Source organism: Belonocnema kinseyi, chromosome 3, assembly GCF_010883055.1.
Source record: "Belonocnema kinseyi isolate 2016_QV_RU_SX_M_011 chromosome 3, B_treatae_v1, whole genome shotgun sequence".
In the NCBI taxonomy this organism is placed as follows: Eukaryota; Metazoa; Arthropoda; class Insecta; order Hymenoptera; family Cynipidae; genus Belonocnema; species Belonocnema kinseyi.
This window is the reverse complement of record NC_046659.1, coordinates 141,992,308-142,000,131: the sequence shown is the minus strand read 5'-3', so window position 1 is coordinate 142,000,131 and position 7,824 is coordinate 141,992,308. Positions and strand designations below refer to the sequence as shown.

Genomic DNA, 7,824 nt, shown 5'->3' with positions numbered 1-7,824 from the left:
CCCCCCCCCCCCCCCCAATAAATTTTGAAGAAAATAATTATATTTTCAAGAAAATAGTTGAATTTTTCACAAAATAGTTTAACTATCAACCAAAACAAACCAAAAATGACGAATTTTCTATGAGAAAAAACGAATTTCCAAAAAAAAAAAGATTAATTTTCAATCAAACATAACAAAGTTACAATTTTAGTTGAAAACATGAATTAAAAAAAATTGATGGCCAGCAAAATAGTTGAATTGAAGAAGGCGAAATCTTGAATTTTCAAGAAAAAGATAAATTCGCAACGAAAAATGTAATAGGTGACATTTTAACCCCCCCCCCCCCCCCCCCCCCCCCCCCCCCCCCCACACCAACGAATTTTCAAGAAAAGAATTAAATTTTCAAGAAAATTGTTGAATTTTTTAGCAAATAGTTTAAGTATCAACCGAAAACAAAAATGATGATTTTTAACCGAAAATGGTAAAATTACATTTGCAATCCAAAACATTAATTAAAAAAAAAAAAGAAACTAGTTTTTATCAAAACAGTTTGATTCTTCAATTAAAAATATGTCTTTTTAACAAAATATCAAAAATTTTAACGAAATTCAAGTTTTAACTTGAAAGGACGATTTTTTTCTTTACAAGAAAGTTGAGTTATCAACCCGAAAATTGGAATTTTGTACTAAAAGAGATGAATTTTATAACCAAAGAGACGAATTTTTAGCCAATAAGAATAATTTTCTAACCAAGAATGCGAATTTCAACTTAAAAAGAATCAATTTTGAACCAAAAAGTTGCATTTTTAACCAAAAGTTGAAAAAAAATTAATTTTAAACCATAAAAACAACAAATTTTTTACAAATAGTTCAATTTTCAATCAATGTCATGAACCTTCAACGAACAAAATTATTTTTTAACAAATTATTTAAACTTTTCCCTGAATAGTTGAATTGGAAATTGTAAAAGATCAATTTTCAACAAAATACTTTAACTTTATGCAAAATTAATTAATTTTCAATTGGAATAGTTAAATCTTCATTTATAAAAGTTCATTTTTTACCAAAGAAGATGAATTTTCAACTATAGATCCATTTAAATGTTTAATGTAAAAGTAGAGATAAAAAACGTTTTAATTTTATTTGAAAAACAGTTGCATTAACCAACTCAGTTACACTTCTAACAAAAAAAGGACATTTGGAGACCAGAAGATTAGTTTTCTATCAATAAAGACGAATTTTTATTGTTGAAAAGTCAATTATCAACAACAAATGAAAAAGTTACATTTTCAGCTGAAAAATTGATTTTTAACAAACAAAAAACAACCTATTAACAAAATGGTTAAATTTTCAAACAAAGAGATGAACCATCATTCATTAAAAATAGTTTTCAACGAGAAAGTTCAACCTTTATCAGAAGAGTTCAACTTTAAACAAAAGAGTTCTACTTTTAACAAAATGGTCGAATTTTCAAATATGAAAAATACTAAATTTGATCAAAAATATTTTCAATTTTCTTCACCAAATATTTGAACTTCTTAAAAGACACTTGAACTTTCAACAAAAAAATAATTATTTTCAATAAAAAAGGAGGAATTTCCTGTCCAAATTAACAAAATACGTGAAGTTCTAATAAAATAATCAATTAATTTTCAACAAAATAGTTAAAATTTCAAACCAAAAGATAATAATTTTTCCTTCCCTATCCCTTTTGGGTTGAGCGTGATTCAAAAACTGCTTCGACCCAGGTCGCTGATCAATCTCTCTAGCAAGCAGCCCAGGCGAAAAGCTTTACAAAGTCATTATCTAAAGCCCTCCAATCGGGTCCATTTATAAATTGAGTAATTATTTGAATTCACTTTTCAAAAAAGAATGTTGTTTTTCAAAAAAGCTACAAAAGGGATTCATTATCGATATTTATTTTAAGAGTAGTTTTATCTGAATGATTCGTCTGTTTATATTTAGTAAGACTTGTTTATATTTAATAAACATTAAAGTGAGACCGACAGATAAGGTATATTTGTTAGTGACAAGTCGCTTCTTGCTTCCTGCAAACTCGTTATTCCTGCCAGTCATCGTTCCCTATCTTATCCTACAGGATTTTTCAAAACGGTGAATCCATGATGAAGAAAAACAGCCGACGAAGCCGTTCAAACCAGTCAGTAAAAAGTCTTATAGATTCAAGTTAATTGCCTCAAAAGGTCATTTACATTAGGCAAGATTCGCGGAAGTAATTGTTTTTTTTTTTTATAAGTATTCATGATTAAACATAAAATTTATTTATCATAATTAATAAATAACAAAAATAATTGCACTTATTTGCCTAATTGAAAGTTTTTTTGTACAGGATGACTGCAAAACTTAATTTAAAAAATTGTCTGACTTACCTGATTTTTCTTTCACCAACTTTTTATTGTTTCTAATCATTAATAACCAAAGGACTGAATTTTATTATTCTCAAATGTTTAACACAGAATCTTTTATAAACGGAATAAAGCAATTTTAAATTACACATTCCATCACCATAAAAGGTGAATTTTAAATTCAAAAGAATGAATTTTGAAGATAAGAGTTTATTTTTCGAAAAAATGACTTTTTAACCAAATATTTAAATTCTCAACGAAATCATTAAATCTTGAACAAAATAGTTGAATTTTTAACCTTTAAATATTAATTTTTAACTCAAAGGTATAATTTAAAGAAAAGATTAATTTTAATCTAACATTAGGGATTATCTGTCTAAACTCTAAATTAACAAAATACTTGAATTAAACAAAATTTAGTTGAATTTTCGACTTAAAAGTGTTAGTTTTCAAATGAAAATGGGGAAATGTAGTTTCTAGTGGAAAAATTAATTTACAAAAAAAAAAACTAATTTTCAACAAAGTAGTGAAATTTTTTACCAGACAGATGAATTTTTAAAACTAAAATGGTGAATCTGCAACCAAAAAAATAAAATTCTGATTAAGTTTCAACCAAAAAAACGTAAATAGTTGAATTTTCAACCTTAAAATATGAATGATCAACAAAAAATTAATTTTTATCACAGCAGTTATATTTTTAATAAAAAATGAGGAAACTTCAAGGAAGAATATTAGATTTTTTACCATAAAAGACGGATTTTTACCAAAGTAGTTAAAATTTCCATGAAAAAAAAATTTAACCAAAAGAGGAATTATCAGCAAAACGGTTTCATTTTCAACCAAAGAGTTGAATTTTTAACTAAATTTATGAATCTGCAAAAAAAATTATGAATTTTAAACAAAAAAAAAATCTTTTTCTACCAAAACTCTGCATTTCTGATAAAAAAGGAAAAATTTTAATTAAGAAGATTCATTTCTTAGCACCAGATGTATTATGAACCAAAAATGGAAAAGATAAAATTGTATTAAAAGAATTAATTTTCAAATACAAAAAAATTGAACAATATTTAATTGAAATGAATTGTTATCCAGGTAGTTCAACTTTTAACCTAAAAGTTTAACTTTCAAAACAAAAAGACGAATTTTCAACAAATAAAGATTTTTCATGATTCAGAAATTTCTATAAAAAAGTTGAATTTTCGAACAAAAAATATAAATTTTTATCAAACAAGCTAATTTTCAACCAAAAGAATTTACTTTTGACCAAAAACACGAATTTTGAGCTAACAAATAAAAAAAATCTCCACAAAAAATGGAAAAGTTATATTTTCATTTAAAAAAATTGATTTTCAGCCAAAAAGATGAACGAATTTTAAACAAAATAGTTAACTTTTCAATCAAAGAGATGCGCCTTCAACTGAAAAATAAATTTGCAATAAAGTTATTCAACTTTTACTTAAATAATTAAAGTTTCAATTTAAAAAAATCGATTTTCAACCAAAAATTTAATAAGTATATTTGTTTTTAAAAAATTAACGTTTAAACAAAAAAATAAGATCTCAACAAACTAGTTAAACTTTCAATGAAGCAGTTGCAAATTTATTCGAAACAGAGGAATTTTTAAATCAAAAAGAAGAACTCCCAACCAAAAGAATGAATTTTTAACGAATTTTTTTAATTCGAAACGAAATTATTTTTAATAAACATTTATCTTCTTTGTTCACAGTTTACCTACTTTAAAAAATTTAATTAGTTGGTTGAAAATCGGGTTTTAGGTTAAGTTTGAATATTTATTGTTTGACAATAATACTATTTAGTTTAAAATTTAATTACATTGTGGAAAATTGTAATATTTTGTTGCGAGATCAAAACGCTTGTCTTTGAACTGTTAAAAACGATTTAGAAAATCGATAAAAATGTTCATATACTTAATAGTAACTAATTTTGAGAAATAACTGAAGGCGAATTTAAAAAACAAATATTTGGGGTTAACATTATTAGTTTAAAAATAATAATCAAATGTTTAATGTTTTTACTTTCTTTTTAGGTAAAAGTAGCAACTTGGATTTAATCTTAATGTTTTAGAGCATTTATATAAAAAAAATTTGATCTTAGCAAAGTACTGTTTAAAAAAATAACAATCGCACAGTTCCTTAATAAAATTTTTTGAATAAAAACGTACCAAAGAGATTCGTAAAGAATCTTTTGGGAAATAAAATGTGCCCAACAAAATATGGAATAAATAAGAATTGCTAATTTTACCTTTATGGAGAAAATTAAAAACATAAAACTCTAAATAACTCATGTTTTATCAATAATTTGAACCTGAATTTGTTTAAAGTTTGCCTTATTTTTCTCTTACACTAAATTTGTTACGATTAAGTATGAACAGTTTTTCCTCAATTTTATAAATTATATTTTAATTTAGAACAATATATTTGAAAAAAAAGGAATTATCAACCAAACGAATGAATTTTTATCCGAAAATATGATGCTCCAAGTAATGAGACTACCTTTCTACCAAAAAGAAGATTATAAACAATTATTTTAATTTTCATTTAAAACAGTTTTTCAGTTAAAAAATCAATTTTCAATTAAAGAAAACATTAATTATTAATCAAAGAAATAAATTTCCAGTCAAAAAATTTATTTATTTAACATAAAAGAAGATTTTTTTAAAATCTCTGGAATTTCCATAATTTCCCGATTTTCAGGACCTAGAGTCAGCCTCTTACATTTCGTTTCTATTTATATTTTTTATGGCTGACCAAAAAAGTATCTTCAATTTGATTAAAGTGTTGATGATTTGACTGCATACAAAGGAGGGTATTGATATGAAATTATAAATTCTTATCATCTAAAGTGCTATTCATTATTGCAGCAAATTAATTAAAAGAGAAGGGGGTTGTGGAATCTCGAAGTTCAACACGATCTGACGAAAATGGTGGCTTTGCAAAAAGCGTAACAGTTCGTCGCGTGACTTCCATCAGCGATTCGTTTCAAAGGGCTCTGGAATCCTCTGATTCCACACATTTTTTTGTATCCTATTTCGGGAAAACCTTAATCATTAAAGGTCTTAAATACTTTAAAAAAAGGGTGTTACCTTGTTGATCACGATAATAATTAATTTTTATGTTAATATTATATAGTATCGAATACTGATCTAATATTTGGAGAAACGAAAAAAAATCTGCCCCAGCCCGGGTTTGAACGCGGAACTCCATTATCCATGAGTAGAGCGTTTAACCAATTACGCTACCGAGACCTTCTGAGAACTGTGTGGATTACAAGAGTATTGCATGGGCTGCTCGGGTAATTATTATTGCCTTCTCAGTAAAGAAAATAACTTCATTTATTTTCTGAAAAAGTAACTTTTTTTAAATTTTGCGCGAATGATTTTATATATGGAATTTTTGATTTAATGTGGAATTCAAAACTTATCTTTCTCCTTTGAAAATTCAACAAATTGGTCGAAAATTCTGTTGAAAATTAATCTTTTTTTGGTAAAAAAATTAATCTTCGTGGTGGAAATTTACCTTTTTGGTTGAAAATTTAACTGTCAGTTTGAAAATCCCTTTAGAAATTCCAATATTTGTTTAAAAATTCATGTATTTTTGCTTGAAACTAATCTTTATTGGTAGAAAATTAATCTTTTATATTAAAAAAAATTATTTTTTAGGATGGAAATTTATTACTTTGATTGAATATTAGTTTTTTCTTTCATTAAAAGTTAATTGTTTTAACTTAAAAATTGTTTTAGGGAAAAATTAGAATAATTGTTTATAATCGTCCGTTTGATAGAAACGTAGTCTCATTACATGTAACATCAGATTTTCGTCTAAGAATAAATTTTTTAGTTAAAAATTCATGGCTTTTACTTGATATTAATCATTAAATAGTATAAAATTTATATTTTAGTTAAAAACTAAATTTTTTTTTAAATTCATTTTTTTGATAAAACTATTTTTGTTGAAATAAAGTTTAATTTTTTTAAACTAAAAATCTGTTTTAGGTGAAAATTGAACTATTGTGTTAAAAATTCGATTTTTTTTTTTGGTTGAAAATTGATATTTCTAACTAAAAATCGGTCCATTCTATTCATGGTTGAAAATTGTTCTTATCTCGTAGAAAATTTTTCTATTTTATTAAAAATGGTTTTTTCTTTGTGAAAAATTAATCGTATTGTTTGGAAATTCAATCATCCCGTTAAAAATGATTTGTTTGTTTGATGAAGATGCCTATTTTTAGTTAAAAATTCATTTCTTTCATTGAAAATCGAACCTTTACATTTTTTGTGGAAAATTTATCTTCATTATATACATTTAATCTTTTTCGTTGAAAATTCCTCTGTTAAAAAATATATCTATTTCGTTGATTTTTTTATTTGAAAATTTATTGTTTTACTGACAATTTACCTATACTATTTTTAGTTGACAATATCCTAGTGAGTTAAAAATTCAGGTATTTTGTTGAAAATTTTACTTTTTTGGGAAAAAATTAAATTTTTGGGTTGAAAATCCAACTACTATTTGGATTTTTTTTTTCTTCATTAACTAAAATTTTTTTTGGTTGTCGTTTCAACTCTTTCTTCGGAAGTTCCTCTTTTTTTGTTTGAAAATTACTCTCTTTTCTTGAAGGATTCAACTACTTGAAGTTTAGATTAGTAAGTTGTTAAAAATTTGTATTTCTTGGTTTATTTCAGCCTTTTTGACAGAAAAAAATATTATTTGGTGGAAAAAAATGTGTACACCTTTCGTTTAGAATTAATTGTTTTGGATCGAAGAGTTATTACTTTTGTTGTAACTTAAAACATTTTGTTGAAGATTCCTTTTTTCTTAGTTGAAAATGAATTTTTGTTTTAACTAAAAATTTACTTCTTCAATTGTTGTTTAAAAATTTATTTGTTTAAATTAAAAACTCAACTATTTAATTAATAATTCATCTATCTTACGTATGTGTGACGTAATTTGTGAGTGAAACCTTATAAAATTCTCTGTTTAGATTTATTTACCTGAAAAAATGTTAATAGTCTGTGAAAATGTAAAATTGGTTAGGGAAAAATCAAGGAAAGTTAGCGAATTTCAAAATTGGAATTTTTTAGGATATCTTAAATATTGGCTCAAGAAGAAGTAAGTGGTGGAGGTTTCATAATGGGACAGAATTTGTACCTTAGGATTAAATCCCGTGACTCAATTCACACACAACATGGGGATTTCAGATTCAATTCACTTAGACCGTTTCTTAGAAACATTTCCCCTATACCGGGAATAATCTAGCGATTCCAGGAAATTTTTGTCCGGGGTTTGAGTAGACACCCTATTGGCCCACTTAAAGGAGAATAAAATAAAATTCAGATAGATACAGAGATAGAGGTCAAGATGAAAGAAAGGGATGGTGATACAGAATATGAAAGATGGGGAACTTCAATCCTGCTTTAAGATTGAAATAGAGATAGTAATGGAGGTGGGGATAGAGAGGGGGGG

The 7,824-nt window shown here is 25.5% G+C and overlaps 1 protein-coding gene across 1 annotated transcript in view; it reads left to right on the top strand.

Moving 5' to 3' along the window:
* LOC117170046 overlaps positions 1-7,824 on the top strand; it is a 199,501-nt gene that overhangs the window by 18,081 nt on the left and 173,596 nt on the right. The gene's annotated exons all lie outside the window — the stretch shown is intronic.